At 36.2% G+C, this 21,510-nt stretch overlaps 2 protein-coding genes and 1 long non-coding RNA gene across 3 annotated transcripts in view; 1 reads left to right on the forward strand and 2 right to left on the reverse strand.

The window, feature by feature from the left end:
* The window catches only part of Phyhd1 (Phytanoyl-CoA dioxygenase domain containing 1), a 164,975-nt gene extending 157,768 nt beyond the window's left edge, over window positions 1-7,207 (reverse strand). The window contains exon 1 of the mRNA XM_083090379.1: window positions 6,903-7,207. The gene's annotated coding sequence lies outside the window, so the exon portion shown is untranslated. The remainder of the gene's footprint in view (window positions 1-6,902) is intronic.
* The window catches only part of LOC145966349 (uncharacterized), a 129,920-nt gene that overhangs the window by 63,114 nt on the left and 45,296 nt on the right, over window positions 1-21,510 (forward strand). The gene's annotated exons all lie outside the window — the stretch shown is intronic.
* Window positions 7,546-21,510, reverse strand: part of Urm1 (Ubiquitin-related modifier 1) — a 122,279-nt gene continuing 108,314 nt past the window's right edge. The window contains exon 6 of the mRNA XM_083090396.1: window positions 7,546-8,351. The gene's annotated coding sequence lies outside the window, so the exon portion shown is untranslated. The remainder of the gene's footprint in view (window positions 8,352-21,510) is intronic.

Here is a 21,510-nt window from a genome sequence, read left to right on the forward strand (position 1 = left end):
CTAAAAATGTTAAATAATTGACACGATATTTTACATTTATTTTTGTTATCGTGACTTTAAGTGTAATGTAAAAATAACATACAAATATAATTAAAAATTACATGAAAAAATAGTTACAATAACTCGTAAGAAATGTTGAGGACATTAACATATAATAGTAATTATTTTAACTTAAATTATTTGCAATAGAAACATTTGATTTTAGTAAATTTGATTATTTTGTATGTCAGAGTTCAAGATTATTTGAAGATTTACTTTAACTTTTCTTAGAATGTTAAACTGACTTTGAGACATGTTGATTGTTTAAAATGATTATGTTAAAAATACTCAAAATAATATTTCATTTCTAAGAGACACACTGATAAAAAAATCGATGATAAAATTGACTATAATTGCATGGTAAAAAAATTATAGTTAAGATACTCATTTTTATAGTAAATTTTACTATAATACTGGTAATATAAACTATATACGCATGGTACCGAGAAACAATGAAACTTTTTACTATAATTTATAATAATTTCAAATATCATATAAGTAAAAAATGAAAGAAAGGAATGATACATATAATTTTACTATTCATATAGTCATTGTAACATTAATAATGGTAAATATTACTATATTATTATCTGTCGTTTAGATATTAATATAGTAGTAATAAATGAAAAAAATTATAATAACAGCTATATCTAAATAGTACGTGGAACCTGATGAATAGCACATTTAACAACATAAAACTTATTATTTGGAATGATTGTATGTGGCACATGTTTTTTCGCTTGCCGTTACGCGGCGCACTACTCTTAACTATTCTCGTATTTAATATTTAGCATAAAATGTATATAAAGGACTAAACACGTAAGATCTAAAGTATATTTTTTTCCTCTTAGCAGTAATGCGAGAAAGAGGATGCTACTCACACGCAGGTTCTCGGATTGTATGCATGTGAGCATCCTCTTTCTGACATATCACTGTTTATCAGTTTAATTTCAGACAAACTGAATTTAAAATAATTTATTTAATAATCTGGATTCCTTGTTAGGATTCAGAATATTAAACAGATTATTTGAAATTATAGACGGAAAGAAACTTTTAAACAACTTGGTGCTGCGTATATTAAAAATCTGTAATATACGTAACATGTATTACAGATTTTCAGTACTAATAGTGAATTTCGGAACACTACGTATACCATAACCATATGGTTACATGAAATGGATATTATGATTTTACGAACTATATTTTCATGTTATATCAACTATATTTTTTATAATAAAATGCACTATTATATATGCTTGGCGCCTTAAGATACTATAAATTATAGTGAAATTATGATAATTTCAACTATAATTTTTTATCAGTGCATATACAAAGTGTTAAGTTATGAAGTTGACATAAATGTAACACATGAAAACGTTATAAAAATAATAACATATAGGTTGTATGTAATTTTACATTAAAGTACTAATCAAAACGTGGTAACGCATGAAAATTTTAACATATGGACGCACAATTTTTTACTGTGTATGAATTATAACAAAGAATGAATTATAATAAGAAACGAATTATAGCAAGTTTATGAATTCTAGCAAGGGATGACTGATTATGAAAAACTTAACGAGAAAACTCGCCTTCTAAATAAGAAACTCGATCTCGTTTGAAGAGTATTCGACGAAAAACAGGAAGCTTACTACAGCAAGCCGATAACCAAACGAGCTCGTTCGTAACGGGCTATTGAGATGCGCTCGATGTAAATCGTTAATTTAAGAGGAGAGAACTAGTTTAACTTAAATATTGACTCGACTGAGTTAACGCAGGCCTGGCTTAGAGGCGGGTACGGTCGCGTATGTACTTTGCCTTGCATGAACGAGACTACGTCGTGCAAAGGGGAACTCGCCGTCGTACGCGAGTAGAGGACGAACGAGAGGAAGCTGAAACAGACGAGACAGCCGGTGATATGCATAAGTTGAAGAGGAAGCCACGAAGAGAGAAAAGAGAGAATGTCGGCGAGCGAGCTGTCGGAGACGCGTAAAGGTAAAGGGGAAAGAGACCGATAGCAGTCGGTCTGACGAGGCGACTGCACTGCAAACATTTATAGTTGCCAAAGCCTCGAGAGACTTTCATATTGTTGTTACGACTTAACCGCTACTTGTTACCATTACTCACGGCATCGTTAGCACCGTCGAGAACTGTTTCCCCAATTAAAGCATGCGAACGCGCAACTGTTCGTTGAAAACGGGGTTTGTATTAATATAAAGAAGATAACACGTACACATACACATTTCGTCAGCCTGTACGTGTACAATTTGTCATCGTTATTGAGACTCGAATGTCGACTGAGTTCAGCACCAAAGACGGCAACATGAATCAAGCATGAATTTACAGGTACAACTCTTGCAGTTCTCCTCGTTATAAAAATTTCTAGTGAAAAATATTAATAAGATAAATTGAAACGTGTTTAAATATGTTGCTTATTGTATCATTGAATTTATGCAGGCCATCTCGTTACACAGTAAAAAATTGTGCGTCCATATGTTAAAATTTTCTTGTGTTATCACGTTTTGATTAGAACTTTAATGTAAAATTAACATACAACTTATATGTTATTATTCTTATAACGTTTTCATGTGTTACATTTATGTCAACTTTATAACTTAACACTTTGTATATGTCTCTTAAAAATGGAATATTGTTTTGAGTATTTTTAACATCATCATTTTAAACAATCAACATCAGACAAAGTCAGTTTAACATTCTAGGAAAGTTTAAGTGAATCTTCAAATAATCTTGAACTTTGACATACAAAAATAATCAAATTTACTAACATCAAATGTTTCTATTACAAATAATTTAAGTTAAAATAATTACTATTATATGTTAATGTCCTCAACATTTCTTACGAGTTATTGTAACTATTTTTTCATGTAACTTTTAATTAATTTGTATGTTATTTTTACATTACACTTAAAGTCACGATAACAAAAATAAATGTAAAATATCGTGTCAATTATTTAACATTTTTAGTTTGTCAATAAGTAACATACGACAAATGCGTTAATTTAACTTAAAATTTAGAGTGGACTTTCTGGGACATGTGAAAAATGTTAAAATTAACATGTTATTTTTTACTGTGTAATTACTCTAAACTTTAAAACTTTAAACTCATCGCTTTGTAACGAAACGACATAAAAGCGAAATGCAAATAAAAGGAGAGGGGGAGAGGAAATAAAGTTCACGATAAAATGATTCCTCAACATTCCTTTCCTCGCGAGATTAATTTGCGCCATAGGAATCGCTGTACCACTCGCTCGCTCAGAATCATCCCCAACGTCCTACGAGAAGCTCGGCGAGGGCGGATATATGTACAGGGTAACGCGTATAATTGCATGCCGCAATAACGCACGCGGTACGAGGTCTGCGGTGCGACTTATTCTAATAATCGCGCTCGTCTGAAATGAAAGTCCGAGTTATAATTAACGTCGCGTCGCGCGGTCGCGGAATATGTACGAATAATCGCCATAAAATTACGGGGAGTTTACGCGGGAACGAACGTCGAGAGGGAAGATCGCGCGTCCTCGGACGCGAGAGAAAGAACGGTAAGATCCTTGCTGACCGAGGGGCTGAAGGGGGTGAACAATGACGACTGAATTTAATAAGTCGTGACGCCGGCTCGCCATTCTTTCGGCGCGCCTTCCGCCACGAATTCCGCATTATTTTCGAGCCGCCAGCAGTTTTCCCACGAGTTTATGGCATGGAAATACCTACCACGTGGATATGGGAGAGCTCTCCTCCCAGCTCTCTGGGACAAATGCGGTTGTCGCGACCCAGTTCGACGTACGAGGAAGGAATTACCTACCTACGCGGCGCGAAATAATTCGCGGAACGATGTAGAAGCGAGACAATGGCGACAATGGTGTAATAGCGTACGCGACCGCTAAAATTACTGGCGACTGCAAAAATTCCAGCACAACTATTTTCTCACTTACAGGAAGAGAAAAGGAAGCGAGAGATCCGGTTGCGCAATTAACACGGCAAAATCAAGAGTTGAATAAAAAGTTAATTAGATTAAATTGAATAGATTATTATTACGACAGCTGATAATAAAATATAATTTTCAAAAGAAGAGAATTTACATTTTTCCGACGCATTACGTAATAAAGCTCGTCAAATTATATTTTATCTGCCGTAATAATCTATTTGATTTAATCTATTTAATTTTATTCGACTCTCGATTTTGCCTTAATTGTATAATTGGATCTTTTTCTTTCTTTTCTCTATTGATTTGCATGTTAAAATATTTCAAAGATTCTTTAAATTGAATAAAAAATATAATTCTTTGCAGATTTATCTTTCTTTCTTTAGACCTTTATTTATTTATACGACATGCGCGCGATCCGAGAAAGGAATCGAGCTTGATAGATAGTTAAAAAATGGAATTGCCACGGTAACGGTATTTTTCGGTATAATATTGCATCGTTCCTGCAATAATACGACATCTCTGTGTGCTGAAGATAACGAGAAACCACGCAGGTGGAAGAGAAATGATCGAAACTCAATCGACGTGTAAGTCAGTAGCGTGGAAAGTTGAGATATACAGAGCGAAATAAACGAAAAAAAATAAGTAATAATGCAGCATTTCCAAGAACGTTTCATTCATCGTCAAATCCGTCGACGACGTACAATTCGCGAATGTACAAATATGTATGAAAATAATTTTGAAAAAATGCAGAGAGATTTCGCGTATTAGAAATTCATCGCCGTGTCTCCCATTTAAAATAAACGATAACGACGAGATTACACCGCGCGTTTCTCGTGACCCAATTTCGTCGCGATCCATCAAAAACTGCGAAACCTTCTGAAAGGAAATAAAGTACGCGCAGTAGAGTATGAAAAATTATTGCGCGGAAGAGAGAGACTTTATACAAGGGGAAATATATGTCGACGCGTTTGACTGTATATATGCGTGCCGTCCAAATTTTTCTTTGATAAAAATCTGCCTAATTCGTGACGCAACACGATTTAATCCGCTCTTATTTTAAACTTTAAAAATTAAATCGGCATGTATAAATTGCAAATGTAAATACAGATAGTTGGAAAGTTTTTATCGCAAACGCTTTTATATGTATTATTTTACAACAAGCTATAAATATCTTTTTCAACATTTCTAAAAATCGAATATCTCTTTTTTCATGCGCAGCAATACAAGCAATTTGTCATATGATATGAAATAAAAATTCGCGCTTTCTTCGCTAAATACAATTATTTTTTGAATTGTAAAAAATATCGTATAAATACTTTGTTGCGGTACTTTAAAAACTTGAAGGTTTGAGCGCATGAAAGAACAAGAAATTTGGAATAAAATGTAAATTTTATTGATCACTTTTTTATTGAAATATTTCTATATTGAATTATGAAAATTTTTATACGAATATACACTTAAATACGCGTTAATTAAATAATGAATGCTATTCTATCGACGGAAATGTCGCGTGAAAAATAGAAAAATGTCAAATTCGAAGAATTAGGTTTTCACCAATTTATAGAGTATTTGTTAGAGAAAATTGCGAAAAATACAAATGCCTATACAAGTCAAATATATTCAGTTGATCGTAAATCTGCCACGAGCAAATAGATTGACGTAATTTGCATTGGGCGAAAAACTCGTGCGCTCTCGCACAGGACGCGATCTGACATATTTTATTTAAATATCCGCTTGCACTCACACGTGCACATCTAGAGAAATTGACGCGAATATTGTTGTCGATAATATGCAGGCAAGTTGTCAAAATAGTTACCATTCCATTTTTATTATCTTCTATATTCTACAACTAATATTTTACATTAGTTTCAAAGTGAAAAAATTTATATTGTTGCTATGTGTAAATTTTAATATCGCTAATAAATTGTAAATTTAAGCATTAATTTTTATTTAGAAATTTATATTATCGCTAATCTGTAAATAATCACAAAAATAGTAAAAAAATTTCGCGAATGTATATCCGTGAGTGTGATATTTAATGTGAAAGTACGATAGTTTTTTTTTTCCAATTCTACTCAAACTCTTTGTTTTGAATTTTCCCCAACTTTTCGATGTAAAAACTGCGCTCTAATATAATAACGCAATAACGAGACAGAGATCGGTTTTAACTACGAATGCGCTACTCAACGACAACGATAAACTTTACCTCATTCGTCCTCAAAAGTTTATCGTTTGCACAACGCGTGCGTGTATGTCACTTTTGCAGTAGAAGCACGAAAGCGTTGGATGGCGAAACTATCTCCCTAGCGAAATTCGTTTTATACGACGACCGTAATCTCATAGCTTTTCTCCTTGTCTCTTTTTTCTTTCTTTTTTTTATGAGTATGCAAAACGAAAAGCAACATAAAAATATGGAAATGAACATGAAAAGAATCGTTCAAATCAAACGCTGCAATTTTTCTACGAATCATTAGTCTTATTTATCATATATAATATAGAAATCGAATAAAAATATAGATTATAATAAAGTATAATTTTTATTTAATTGTATTATATGCTGCTCTGTTCCAATTTAAAAACATCTCAATTTTTAAAATTTTAAATAAACATTCATTAAAAAACTATGCAAAGCGAGGAACACAAAATTTAAATTTTCATAATTTCTTTTTAGGATCAAGTAATTAAATAATTAAGTATTAAAAATATGTTTCTTATGTAAATGATAAAAATTAAAAGCTAACAGGTAAATTGAAGACATGCGCGGGAGTGAGATTAAAGGTTTTATTATATTTTCAATTTTTTCGCGCATTTTTTTTTATTTCTAATGCAAATGTAAATAATTTTCATAAAAAAAATAGTGACTAAAAAAATAGAGACGAGAGAAATGATATAAAGAAATGAGATAATAATATATGACACTTACCCCAATATTCGTTGCATGACAACCTCTTTGGATTAATCCGGTAGGATCAGGCTACGATTCCTGGATGTGCTTTTCCTCGATGTATTTCACTGGCATTGCTGCTTCACACTCGCGAAACACGCAGGATAATAATACGATATATCATTTTGACACTTCGATAAAACGCGATCGACATTGGGCGGAAAAACGAATTGATCGATTAAAACGATCGTTCGTAAATATATCCGATACTCCCGACACTCACGATTATATTGATAACGCGCGCAATAAACTTTTTTTTGGTAATTATTTACTTATACGGACCACCTCCCGATTTCAATAATTCTCACATATGTTATCAAGATCATCACTGAGTAATGTTGTAAAGGTTTTAGTCGGCGGTCATTGTTTATTAAAAAGATATAAACAAAAGAAGTTTCATAAGTTCATTAATACATTTATCGAAAGAAAGTCAATTGTTGCATAATTTCACATAGATTTGTAACTTTCTATGCAAAGTGAAGTGTATCCCGCATCACAAACACGGGTCGAGTTAGGTTATATCTTCCGAAAGTGGAGCCTCCCGCAGGGGGGCGGAACATACTGTACCTACGCATGTACTTCCTAAGATGAAGCAAAATTTACTCTTAATGGAAGTCAAGATTAAGTAAACTTTGCTTCATCTTGGAAAGTACATGCGTGGATAGTGTGTTACGCCCCCCTGCGGGGGGCTCCACTTTCAGAAGATATAACCAAACCCGTGTTTGTGATCCGGGATACACTTCACTTTGCATAGAAAGTTACAAATGTAACATTTTTCGCGCACAAATAGTTTAATAATTCATCGTATTTTGTCGTTAAAGCGAGAAACTCGTAGAACTTCGTGTTAACTGTACAACAATCTGTCTTGTACTAACTCACCTTTTCTTAAATATTTTCAAAGTCATAAGAGATATCAAAAACATAGAAGCCTATCACTGTTCCACTACCTGATTTCAATATAAGAAAGGTAAACAATGTCAAACGACAACATAGCTTATATACGGGTGCCATAAAATTACATATTATTCATTACATTTTTTGTTTATAACTTTTTAATAAACAATGACAGCCGACTAAAACCTTCACAACATTACTCAGAGTAATGATCTTGATAACATATGTGAGAATTATTGAAATCGGGAGGTGGTCCGTATAAGCAAATAATTACCCTTTTTTTTATATAGATTAGCTGTAAAGTTTTCATTTCTCGACACATTATGTACAAATCCTGCGTTTTATTAATTTTCCTCACCGATTTTATATTCTTATCTTTTTTTAATATACTTTTAGTCTTTCTTAAAATATTATATTTTTGTTCTCTTTTAATCTTTAGTCCTTCTTAAAATGGAGTAAACCAGTACGTTCAACGTTTTTACACGCACTAAAATAATCCCCGACACACTGTCGACCGGCTGGTTCTTCTCGTATCTACACAAAAAAAAATTCTAGCTGTGAATATAATAGTTGAATATTAATAACAATATTATTGCGAGTTATAATAAATTACAATTATTTTTAATTAATATTTATAGTAGATATAATTATAATATAATAATTATAATAAATTATTATAGTAATTATATTAAAAAAAGGGTAATTATTGAGATGTAGTAACATGTACTAATTTACTGTCATCATAAATCAGAATTAGACTAATATTTGATGTACAACGTAAATATAATTACAAATTGTTTTTATTTTTTTGACTGAAAATATAAATGCTTACATCTCTATTCATGAATCATCATTAAACTATTTAAATTTCATGATTAAAAAAAAATGTTTAATCCATTATCTTTAAATTATTGCTTATTTTTAATGCAACGAAATCACGATATAACATTATTATTTATCATAAAATTATACAATAATGATATAAAAATAATCAATCATGAATCACAACACCGTCAATATAGATTCCAATAGTTACATTGTTACCTTCGATTTTTATGCGAGTAAATTTGTAAAAGCCAGAGGGGAGATTAAACCAAAGATATTTAAATGATTGTAGCACCGACTGCGAGAGACGATGCGCGAAAAGCCCTTATTCACCGATGAAAACGTAATGAAACCGTATATCGAGCTCGTTGCACGTGAAACGGCATTAAGCAATAACCGACAGGCCGTGCATCTATCGCGTGCAACGTCAAACGTCATCCCCTGCGTAAAGCGGCCACCCTCGTCGGCCACCCTCGCCACGCTCGTCAGAAGGCTCGATTCCACCACGACCACGTTGATTCGCGCTAAAAATGCGTTGCCGGCGGCGTTCACGATTGACCGGATAACGCGGTCCCCAATTACAGTCTCGCCCGTGGCGGTGACGCGGAACATAATCGGCTTGACGTTGGTGGCGCGATGTAAAATGCTTGTTGCCCCAGCGGTGGCTAATGACGAGCTCATCTTCGCAGCCGCGGAGCCAAAGTTATTTCGCGCGATCGTATCGCATAATAACGCCAACGTATCAACTCGATCTTTACGAAAGACACGCTTTCCATTTTCATCCCCCGCGCAAAATCGTTACAGGTCCGTTAACGCTTTGCAGAGAAATTATTTCATTGTCGACACGATGTTTTACGATTGCGATATCTAGAGATTAATAACTTGTCAGTTACGTCAACGAATGAAAATTAAAGAGTTTCTTTAAAGTTTCAAGGGTGCAAATATACAGGGTGTCCCATTTTAACTTTCACACTCGAATATCTCGAAACCATGGCGGTTTCGGTGAAAATGTTTTAAACAAAAGTTGTATGATTTTAAGGGGGCCATAAGATGGTGTCATTGGTTTTACCTTGAAAAGTCGTTTGAAGGTCACGTGAAGGTTACCTTCAATTTTTTAAATGGAACTCCCTATTTTTCATTACTTATTCTTGTAGCTTATCTCGAGAGCTTTTCAAAATACTATAATAAAGTAGAGGCATCAATTAGTGTAAAGAAAAAATATAGTTATTTTTAAGAAAAAATATGTAATTTGCAATTAACAATTCCATATTTTTTCTTAAAAACAACTGTATGTTTTCTTTACACCAATTGATTACTCTCATTATTTTGTACATAAAAGTATTAAGGTAAGATAATCGAAAAATGAATATTTTACTAGATATTTTATGGTTGATGTAAAATTAAGAAATTATTTCAAGCCTCATAACTCGAAAAGTACTTAATGAAAACATGTTTAATTATAGTGTTTATAGTGTTTTGGAAAACTCTCGAGGCAAGCTACAAGAATATGCAAAAGTATATAGGGTGTTCCATTTAAAAAGTTGGAGGTGACCTTCACGTGATCTTCAAACGACTTTTCAAGATAAAACCAATGACACCATCTTATGGCCCCCTTAAAACCATACAACTTTTGTTTAAAACATTTTCACCGAAACCGCCATGGTTTCGAGATATTCGAGTGTAAAAGTTAAAATGGGACACTGTATATAAGAAGATTTAATTTTCTTTATTTATGTGAGACTTATTTAACGCTGTAATTATTCAGGTTATTGTATTTATATAGTTATAGTCTAAATTTTTGCATTAATAAATAATTATATAGTTATAGTAAATTTTTGCATTAATAAATAATTGAGAAAACGACGTTTTTTTCAGTCTTTTTAATGTGAAAAATCCAGTAATATTTTTAATGCTTCTCTACATAAGTGCTTTCCAGGATGTCGCTTCGCTTCGATAACGTGACGGTACAATCGAACCTATCGGTGCGTGAAACAATATTAAGCAATAATCAATCAACTGTGTGGAAGCATCGTGTAAACATCAATCACCTCGATTCTACCTGTCGTATCTTTCTTACGAAGCAAAAGATTGTCAATCAAACATAAGTTATTCGAAATAAAAAGAATTTACTGTTTAATTAGGCTGAAAATACAAAAATAGGAAAAAATCCAAACTTTTAAACAAAATGTCGAGATTTTATAAAAAATAGTCTTAATGCTTTACATTTTTGCGACGCACGTAGCGCGAGATAAATTTGATTTTAAAAAAGACTGGAAAAATATACGGAGGAAAAAAGAGATCAAAATGATTGCGAATTGACAAGGATGCTAAAACTTCACCTACAAACACAAATACGTGAGAGAGAGAGACGCATTTGATCGAAGAGGAATACGATCCTGATGCGTTACTCTCGAATGTAGCCGCGGGTCGGAGAGGTTTCATCAGTCACCTGTCACTACCCTTACAAGTCACCATCTTTAACCCTTTTCACCCCCGGCTACCATCAACCCCATGCCCACACTCCATCCCACCAACATAAAACAGCTTAGTAAAACGTTGTACAAGTTCGAAAAGCATCGGTATATATTCCCTTGGCAACTCAATTTACAGTTATCGTAAAGAGGAGGAAATATCAAGCGAATGTCAGAAGCGGAAATGGAGTATTCGCAAAACACTCGGCAAGTTTATTCAGAATATTCGGTGCAATCTTATCATTTCGACAGAATTGCTATTTTTATTCGCCGTGCAATTGATGGCTTTTTTCCTCGATGCTTTGTTGCATATATTTTTCCGCGATATTGTTTATCTTATCGCGAAAAACGCGTAATCATAAATTATCAAAATAGCAATTGGCTTGATCGAGAAGTATGGAAATATTGGGCGGTATTGTTTTGGCGATGACATTTATTTTCATTCGGAACGAGCGTAACGCGCGGCGCGGAGGAGAAAATAAACGATAAGCGATGTAACATCGCGCTGTAAATGTAAAAAGACGACATGTACCGAGTATTTATGTGAAAAAACACGCCGAATTTTTCGAAATTCCCAACCGTTTCGGCATCGCTACAGGTCTATCTTCCGACCCCGAAATATATGACACAGATGTATCAATGCCCGACTTATTGTTGAAAATAAATATTGTCAAAAATCGCAAAATAAATATCGTATCGTCAAAGTTTGCGATAAAAAGAGCATTTCTCGATAAAGGAGTAGCTATGCGAGTAAACGAAGGATGAATAAAACCTCTGGGATAAAAAGCTCTGCAGGAAGAAAGACAAGTTTCAGGTTAAAAGTAATCAAGACAAGCTATTGCCTTCTGCGCGCGCATTTGCATTGGACTTTACATTATATACGCTGACTTTTTTTTTTCTTCCCTCGTCTCTTATTTCGTCCGACGATCGATTGGCTTCGGAATTTTCTGATTGCACTTTCTGCGGGGGAGTTGGTACCATGTCGGCTAATGAAAAATATCCCTCAAAGCGGCTTGCGCGGATATTAATGCGCTCCCATTTTAAATATTACCTTCAATCTTTTCTCGCTACAAATCTGACGAAAATTTTCCCGGCAATGTTGCACCACGCGTTCTAATATATGGGATGAATAAATGAAAGCTAATTAAAAGGGAGGGATAAGGATTTGAAAAAAAAATCAAAGCCTTAAAGAATAAAAATTTAAAAATAATAAAGTTCGAAAATTGTTGGATGCTCTTCAATTTAATCGAGAAGGTCGAAATTTAGATCCGACCTGTGATATTTTAGAATCGCATCGGATCACTTCCTATTGATTTAAAAAAACCGAGATTCCCATCTCTCTCTCTCTCCGCGTGTAATGCACGATCTGTCTGATAAAAATCTTACTCCCGCGGAAACGAACGGTCGAAACGGGATTTGGCTATCTGCCGACGAGATCGGAAGCGAAGGGGTCCGCGCGGAAAAAGCGGGCGTGAATATTTAAAGCGACAAACGATTCGTTTTACTCCCGTCGCGCGATGCTTAAACGCCATCGTCGTCGCCGAAAAGCTCCGACGTGCGCACGTTCCAAGCGCGCATTTGCGCATGTAGCGCACCGCAATTCGTCCGGGGGAATTGGCGCATGCCGCAAACTTTCCTTTTTACTTTTTAATTCGCTGTCTCACCGACGCCCACCCCCGCGTCCACCCCCGCGTCCACCCCCGCGTCCACCCCCGCGCCTCGCGGTGCGCGGCCGCGCTCTTTTCATTTCGTTTCGCGATTTATGGAGCGCGTCCCGCTCGCTGGCTGACCCCGCAAAGAGCGAGTGATTTACAAGCGAATCATAATCGACGAGAAATCGATGTGATTTATCGCGAAATAACGAAACGGAATAACTCATCCGCCCACGCTTCCATTCGACGACGCGCGGTCCGTTTCCACTTCCTTTGTACTGTTACCGAAATTATGCGAGAGCAGTCCTACGCACTCGACGATTCGTGCAAATGTCGAAGAGGGAAACTGTATGCCTCGCAACTTTTCGGCTGTTGAGAGTTAAGTATCCAACTGTATCGCGTTGTTTGCGCTACGTCAGCATGATACTTGTAAGCGGAGTTGCTCGATGTATAACGTTATGCACCGATGAATTTGAGATTTAGAACACGCAGCGATGTAAAATTATCGTTAGTTTACGCGTGTAGATTTATTATAAATTTGCAGTCGGAAATTAATGAATAAACTTTGACTTTTTCGCTCTGATGCGAAAAAATTGTATTCCACGTCATAAAAAGCGGCTTTAAACAACTTGAATCACGGCTAACTTTGTCCATAACATTTGCTGAATAAACAGATTTGAATTTATTTAATATGTAAATAGAAAGGGAAAGAAACATTATTATTAATAAATTATTGATTATATTCATTTTATCAGCAAAAGCATTCGGTATTTTCTATCTTAATTAAAAATTTTATATATACTTGAGTTAAACTGGATACGTAAATGTGTCGTGAGCCAAAAACTTAACTATTAATTCCACAACAGCTAGAGATATATTGAAAATTGATTTGATTTAGTGTCAAATTCAGGCTTGTGACCGCAGTCAATCTGGTATAGTGCAGATTATGTAAATGTAGAGAATATAGATAATACAATACTGCAATCTTGACAGCTCAGCACCGTACATTTATCATTTAAATCTCAAGTTACATCTAGATTTCCGTCTTAATGTCTTATCTCTGTTCATTTATCCATAAAGTACTATTATAAGTCGTTTCTGCAAATAATGTTCATTTTTTTTAATACATAATTGGTAACTCTGACGACAAATTTCAAACATGATATTATTTAAATACATGAAATATTACATGTACGGCATGCAATAATAATTGGACGTACATGCGAGTAAAAAAAAGACTTGTAAAAATAATTTTCCTTTACGTAAAATTACATAAAATTATAATTAAAATACTTTTCAAATTATATTAGTGATAAAGCATAAATGCGTAATCGTCATTTCATTACAAAGCGTTCAACAATAATTAAAGGAAGCTTTTAGCGCGATTTTGCAAAGCGAAACTGATGCAAAGTGCGGAGTTTTACGAGCTCAATTGCGCATAAAAATTTACTAATTGCTTTATTCCGTTTTCAAGCGTGTGTAATACGGCAAGAATTCGAAAAAAATTGAGACGCGCAGGCAAACCGGACGCACGCGCGCGACATTATTTTATTAAAAAGGTATTAAAACGTGGAGCGCGCATCGCGTCGCCGAGTGTCTTTAACGAGCGTTACTCGACTATTAAAGCTTGAATTAACGACGCACCTGCCCGTCCTGATAATCGCAAGTCCATTTATGATAATCGACGGCTCGCTAAAATTTCATTCGCTCTTCCATTTAACCGCGCAGTTAAACGAGATAATTAACTTGTAATCGCCTCGGGGCCCAGGCTCGATTCACGTCTCTATCGCGCTCCTTAATTGGACAAAATCTCTCTATACTTTTTTCATAAATTCCAGTGATTGGCGTATCGATCGTCCATGCAAATACTGGGTGGCCATTGAATTTCTAATATCCGCTCTCCAGAAGCAATACTTGCTTCGCTGGTCGGTCCCGACCCGGCCGACCGATCGTACAATTTGAATAAGCGGTTTCCTCCGACGCCTCCTCGCGACCGCGGTTCTTCACCCTTCGATGCATCCCTCTCTCTCTCTCTTTCTTCTTGCCTATTCGTTTATACTTTTTGTCCGCACTTTCGCCGTTTCCACTTTTACCAGATACCGTTCACACTTTTGCACTTCCTCTCTTCACTCTCGCCCCCCCTTCCCTTCACCCCCACACTCCACCCTCGCGGAACACGTACGCGCACTCGTTTCGAGCGTTAACGGAAGTCGATTCGGGACTAACGAGCAGACGATCCAATTATAGAATTTTCATCCGAGCACATTTGCCAGGCGTCGAGGCCCGCTCTCGCTCTTGTACAGTTGAAGCGGACACTTTTGCACCGCGCCCGACCGGGTATTTAACCGGGGTGTTTAGCCGATCGATCCTGATGGCCGGCGAGGATATGGCGCGTGGAAAAAATTACCGCGCGACCGGCAGATTACGGCGATCATCGGCTGGCGCGCGATACACCAGAATTCCAGAGCACATTTGTATCAAAAAACGATTTATCCCGTTTCATTTTTTAATCCCGCGGAATATGCGCCATTTCTCGGCGTGTTTTCAGTTTTCGTTTGCGTGCGGATCGCATCAATATTTGCGGAAAACATTTTGCAGCGGAATATAAATCAAACGAAACTTTCGCAGCGCGAAAGAGTTAATAACTCAACGCGAGGCTCGCGTGCCCTCCCCCCTTTGTGATTTATACACACGCGGATGTTGTCGCTCTTGTCGTTAATAAACAATACGAGTAATTAAAAAAATACTTTGCATCGAAAGAGTAAAGTAGAAAAAAAAGAGAGAGAGATAGAATATTATAACGCGACGAGTGTCGTTTCTTTTTTGCTGCGTGCTTTCCGAAACAAGCTCCAGATTAAATTTCCAGCAACGACGCGTCGTTGGTTACCCTCCTATCGAATTTTCCCCGAAACGCAGTCAGGGATATACGCTGGTTAGCATGGAGATCCGGGCAGTACACAGGCAACACGTGCGACATCGTCTAATCTGGCAGATATTTTCCGCAGACACGACAAGTTGCGCGAGGAACAGCGAACGGGATCAGGAAGGCGCTGACCCCTTTGCGTCCATATTCAATTTGCATTTAAATATCTACCAGCTGAGATTTTACAACGGGGTAACGCTCGCCGGTTCGCGAATAGGTAATCTTCAGATAATCGATATACCTTGCATGCGGTAGACACACACATGCATGCATGAAGAAATATCTACTCATCTCCTTCAACATTTTTTTTCAGCCACATTAATTGTCTCGTGTAATGCATATTAATTTGAAGTCGTATAAAGTTGCATTATGTAAGTTGGGAATGGAAAATTATTACAGAATAAGCAATAAATTGATTATTCTGCAAAAATTACATTGTTTATTAGATATGATGCAATCTATCTTAAATAAGAAATAATCCAATTTTCAGTATAATTTCTATTTAAAAATTACATTTATATTCTTTTATATCGCATTTTTTATAATATAAAATGTAATTAATATAAAATATATAATTAATATTTAATAAAAATAATGAGATAATATAATTAATAAAAATAATAGAGGTAATTAATAATTATATAATTAATAATTAATAAAAATAATGAGATAATATAATTAATAAAAATACATAATTAATTTTCTTTACATCACCTTATAATTTTAAAATAAGAATATATCGGTTCGCACGGGTATTTTTTATACGTTAACTGGAAGAGGTCTTTAACGAAAATCCTTCTTGGCACCGTGTCAATGCTCGGATAAAGAGAACACGAGTCTAAAATAGAATTTTCCTTAAACGTTGCGGGATTTCATTTTCGAAAATAGCACGTGGCCGATTAAACGCGCGATGAATCTACTTACGAAAACGCTTCTACGGGAAACGCCTTCGCTTCGTAACCCCTGCAGGATTAACCTTTCGAATGCGGCTCGCTCAATTCCGGAAAGTGAGAAGCTTATTTCGTAAATGAAAATTCTTCGCGCGGAGAAACTTGAAGAAAAGCTCGAAGGCGATTTTATTTCGCATTTCCTTGCTTTTCGCGAATTTCAGTCTTAATGCAACCGTGAAATTTTCGGCGGCGGGGATAAACGTGGACATTGTATTCAAATTACTTAATCGAATTACGAACGCGAGGCGGGATTTCGTTATCAAAAAATTTTATGCTCGAAATTTGCATACTTGATTTTTTGCAGCCAAAACCTCATTTTGCAACGGGTAGAGCAATCAGTCAAATAATTTCTCTCGCGCTCGCATTTATCTCCACGTGTGTATGTATGTGCGTGCATTTTGCAGCGTCGTCAATCGTTAGCTGAAGATAAAGTCACAACAAATAGCTCGTTGCCGATCGATAGCGATGGCACAGTCGATATCCGGCACTAATTTCGGCTCAGAAAAGCCTCATTTTTTTTATCGCTGATGACGCGATGCGGTTTATCGGCGCGTCCTGGGCCTCGCCGGGATGATGAACGCGATCGAATCTACAAATTTGACTAGTTCGAACAGAACGCGTGATCCAATCAAAAAATCAAATTGGCTATCGCCATCATTTTATCTCTTGAACAAACAAAACACGTTTGCCATTGGTAGCTCGCTCATCACGGGAAAATATCGCACGGTATATCCGCTCGGTGGATCGAGCCTCTGAACGATAATAATAACAAGACTTGCGAGAGATTGTGAATAATTTCTATTAGTCGTGACGATATACATCGATAATGAAAATAAAATAAACATCCCGTAATTGCAAATTTAACAGAACGCCAGGAAACATTAACGATAATACGTATCGTTTATTTCGAAAACGGATACTCGACATTGCACACGTCTCTCACATAAATTCGTAATATTGCGAAAACATTGAAACGGGCGAAAAATATATTAAAGAATGATATTTACGTATCGATAGCTTTCTACTCGCGTTACACTTCGAAAAACGAATAAATGATCGTTATCCAACAAAAAGTATGGGCTCGTAGAGAGAAAATGGCACCTCTGTGTGCCATGGATGGTCGCGATAATAGCTCCATCAGGATAGACAATCGCAAAAGGGTACATAACACCGGTTAATATAAACGGCGTTCCAAAATTGAGCTGTAATTTCGCAGGTCAACAATTTGCAGTCGCGGTTTATTAGCCCAAATAACGGGAGAACGATATTCCTGTTTTCGAAATAACAGATGAAGAAATAAAAAGGAAGAAATAAATGAAAGAAAACCGCGATGAATCTGGAGCTCTCTTGCAATTTTCATCAAAGGCAAAGAGAGACATAAATGAAAATCATTAAAGCGGGATCTCGATCGTGCGATAATGTTCAATACATGACAGACAGACAGACAGATGCGGTTCTATCCAGCTTGGGATAAAATAGCGAAAGGGGTAAAGTGACGCCAACGGGGCGCGGGGGGGACGGGGGGGACGAGGGTGGGGGAGTAGTTGTAACAGGATTCCGGTATCGGAGGGTAATTTCACGGTTCGACGCGCAGTCGACTAACCCGCCGACCGCTGGACACACATTTGTACCAATCGCACGTGTATATAGTTGGCATATCCCCTCGTGTGTGGTTATGTCCTGGCGCGCACGGTGCTCCAAGTGCGTATACACGGCCGCGGGGGAGGGAGGGGGGAAGGGGGGGACCCGTTTAGAGGTTCGGTAGGCCTCCCCCTGGTCGCGTTTAATATCGGAGCACGAGGTCGTCGCTCGCGGCGCTATGTTTACGTAGTTCGCAAAGCCGCGAAACCATAAACTTTCCGAACGCGCTACGCAAGGGTGGGAAGGAGAGAGAGGGAGAGAGGTGGGATTACAAAATGCTTCCTTGCCCCGGCAAGTGTGGCGGATTAAAGTTTCAATCATCGATGCTGCCCGTATTATTAACGGTCGAAACGACGAACAAGGAGTTAATGGAGTTTGCGATCTTATCGATTGGCATGTAAATAATGAATGAGCGAGCGTTTAATGCCCGTGTTACATTATCCGATTACTGACGGTTGAATATTGTGGTGATTTATTATTATGTTAACCGCCCAAAATCTCTCTTATTAGTAAATTCTGCTGAAACTGATATAACCGAGATAATGTAGAGAATTCTGTTATGTATTCATACCTCGCATTTAATTTAACGTAATTAACTTTGTTATATTTACCGTGAGATATAATATTACGCGATCTTTACGTGAGATATTGTAGTTTCAGAATTATGCAAGATAAAAATACAAGTTGTAATCTTTAAATATTATATAAGGAGCAAAATTTTTGGTGGGTTTGATATTTAATTTTTATTTAATATTTAAATGCGTTTAAAAAATGTATCTTGCTATTGATATATTAATCATTTAACTTCATTATTAAATTTCACTAATAATAACAACGCACAAATATATGTAAATATGTATATGAATATATGAGTTAATATACATAAGATTCTCTCTAAAATGATTAATTTTACTAAACTGAGTGTAAAATTAGAACTTTCAGGTTTATGTAAACGAGCAACGATACAGTGTTGATATATAAAGTTATATAACATCAAAAGTGTTAAAAAGCATAAGCACGTTTACTGTAACGATACCTTTCCGTTAATTAACGAACAGTCTGCGCGTGCAAGTTATGACTATATAATTAATTATCGATGTAGAGGAACGTAGTAACGCATATATTACGCTCGTACCACGGTCGTATATTTGCACATACATTCTACACACAATTTTAGAGCCACGAAGCCACATAGTTCCGCGATAAATCGACGAGGCCACGAACCGAAAGCATCGAGTCCCGAGGGAAAAAGAAGGGATTCGATGAAATCAAAATATCTGCCGTGATTGTACAATAACCGACTATTTGGATTGATCCTCTCTTTCACACTTTTATCTCCACAGATTATCGAATAAAATTCCGCGATTAGAATATACAGGGTCTTTCTTAATAAGTGCGAAAAATTTTACGAGATGATTCTTTATCGAAAATTAAGGGGGGTTTTTCATATAAACATGTACTCCTACACCCCTCCCTGTGAAATTACATTCCTACAAAAAATGGGGGTAAAAATTAGGTTTTTATTTTTTTCTCAAATTTGAAACAAGTTAAAGAAATGAAATTAGGTGGATATTTTCTACTAGTAAAAGGGTTATTTATTAATATTTTTTTCAGCCTTCCGTATTGTTATAAGGGAATGAAATTAGCAACCCCTACTCAATTTTTTATTAAAACTTTTTAATAGGCCGGAATATGATTATCTAAAAATATGCATTAAAAAGTTTGATTTATTTAGAAACTTTTTCATTTCTTTTATTTTTTTCATGAAATCAATAGTTTACAAGAAAAAAAATAAAATACGTTATCGTGCACAGCACGATGCTAAATAGCATAGATTTCGAATTACGAGAAGTTAAATTTTAAAATAAAAATAAAATTAGAGTAAATGTTGGGAAAATTGGAACAAAAACAAAATTATAATAAAAACCTAAAAAATAAGAACCTCATTTTTACTCCCATTTTTGGAGGAATGAAACTCCACAGGGAGGAAAGTAGGAATATATATTTATATGAAAAACCCCCGTTAATTTTCGACAAAGAATCATCTCCTAAAATTTTTCGCAATTATTAAGAAACACCCTAATATATAGTTACTTTTGGCATAAAATGCTACACAAAAGAAACACTATATATAATTGTAAAGGAACTTAATAAATTTCGAAATTGGATGGAAGATTATACTCAGTTTTGCACTTTGTGTGTATCCTGATGATTAATCTGTCTATATAAATTCTTCTGTTCAGAAATACATTTTTCTAGAATTGAAAATCCTTGGCATCGTCCGTATCCTTTTTGCTGACGATACGTCGAGCAAAGCCCCGAAGCCATAAAGCTACGGTGTAAATCGAGTGGACCCTGCGGGCTCTCGCACAGTCAGAATCGCGCGTGTATAAAGTCTCGCGGGAGAAAGAGAGATTCGATAAAACTAAAATACTCGGACCCGCTGGGGTCTAGACGAGATTTCTACTTCTGATACATGACGCACCTATCTCTCCTTTCTCCGACTGTCGAGGTGCGTTTTTTGCTCGATGCTAATCCGATGATATACACCTCGCGTTTCCGGATTCATCCGCAATGCAATCACGATGTTTTGCGCGTTTTCCCTCCAAGTATTTTTTTTTGCTTCCGCTTATTTTACGTTTTTAATAATAATAATTTCCCCTTAAATTTGACCATGGAAAATGTGCATCGCATTACGCGACTAACGGATGAGGCAGATAAGCAGGCGGCTTCGGGCACACGCAATACGTTTTAGCGCGCTATGGATCCAATCAATTGGTTTTGGGATCCGGGTAATGGGCCAATTGGAAGCCCGGCTCATCGGTCGATGAACGATGTTCCGAAACCTGATTATAAAGCACGATCTCCGCGCGTTACGTCCGTACCATCCATCATCCACTCGAAACGAGACTCGTCATGATATCGCGGAGGACGCGGAGCGAGAAAGGGAATCCTCGATAGGAAAGAGCAAGAGATGTCGCGAGGGATTTCAACTCTACACTGCCATTACGTTATATCGTACCATGCCGTGCAGGATGCGCGAGCTTTAGGAATACCTCGCATTATATGACTTATGGGTTATGATGAGCGTGTATGGTGTTGTACGGCGGGGCCACGGAAAGAGATAGATAGATAGATAGAAACAGAAAGAGAGAGAGGGAGAGAACGCAAATTAATCCGCTAGTATTTGTGTGCACATCTATTCATCTGGAAACGGAAAACGATCGCACC

The sequence above is a fragment of the Camponotus vicinus genome, unplaced genomic scaffold (assembly GCF_025532165.1).
Source record: "Camponotus vicinus isolate PSW18456_S1 unplaced genomic scaffold, iyCamVici1.0 SCAF_2, whole genome shotgun sequence".
NCBI lineage: Eukaryota > Metazoa > Arthropoda > Insecta > Hymenoptera > Formicidae > Camponotus > Camponotus vicinus.